Source organism: Cornus florida, unplaced genomic scaffold (assembly GCF_030987335.1).
Source record: "Cornus florida cultivar Cherokee Brave unplaced genomic scaffold, ASM3098733v1 CherokeeBrave_3.0.0_Hap2_Chr01, whole genome shotgun sequence".
NCBI classification, from domain to species: domain Eukaryota; kingdom Viridiplantae; phylum Streptophyta; class Magnoliopsida; order Cornales; family Cornaceae; genus Cornus; species Cornus florida.
In genome coordinates this window covers 115,014,540-115,015,438 of record NW_026775571.1, presented here as the reverse complement: position 1 = coordinate 115,015,438, position 899 = coordinate 115,014,540, and the positions used below count along the sequence as shown (strand labels likewise).

The window sequence follows — 899 nt, the reverse complement described above, 5'->3', positions numbered from 1 at the left end:
AGTACCACACTTGATCTTAGCCAAAAGGTCAAGAAGGTGTGATTATTATTTCTTTACCTCTATAGTTTTATAAGAGGCTTTCATGTAATCCTTTTTACTTAAAACCAATTTGGGACTTTCTAATTTGAATTAACCTATTTTTATATTTTGTTAATTTGAATTAATTTTAATTTTATTAGGTAATTTTGAATTTTATAGAATTTATATCAATTAATAAATAAATACTTATTTTGTTAATTTGAATTAATTTTAATTTTATTAGGTAATTTTGAGTTTTATAGAATTTATATCGTGGGATATAATAATTAATGAGAGCTCTTTTTGTGAATTAAACTCTTTTATATTTTGTTAGTTTGAATTAATTTGAATTTTCTTAAGTAATTTTGAGTTTTATAGAATTTATATCAATTAATAAATAAATACTGAAACTCTTTGCCCAAAGGTCGAGAAAGTAGTACTACACTTGATCTTAGCCAAAAGACCAAGAAAAGTTAGTCAAAAGGCTAATCTAAAAAAATTTAGTACTACACTTGATCTTAGCCAAAAGGCCGAGAATGTGTGATCATTATTTTCCTAACTTTATAGTTTTATAAGAGGCTTTCATGTAATCTTTTTTACTTAAAACCAATGTTGGACTTTATAATTTGAATTAAACTCTTTTTATATTTTGTTAATTTGAATTAATTTTAATTTTATTAAGTAATTTTGAGTTTTATAGAATTTTTATCGTGGGATATAATAATTAATGAGAGCTCTTTATTGTGAATTAAACTCTTTTATATTAATTTTGAGTTTTATAGAATTTATATCAATTAAGAAGTAAATACTGAAACTCTTTTCACAAAGGCCGAGAAATTAGTACTACACTTGATCTTAGCTAAAAGATTAAGAAAGGTTAG

At 22.9% G+C, this 899-nt stretch overlaps 1 pseudogene; it reads right to left on the bottom strand.

Annotated features, from left to right (window-relative positions):
* Positions 1-486: 486 nt before the first annotated feature.
* Positions 487-560, bottom strand: LOC132282467 (U2 spliceosomal RNA; annotated as a pseudogene).
* Between the last annotated feature and the right edge of the window lie 339 nt (positions 561-899).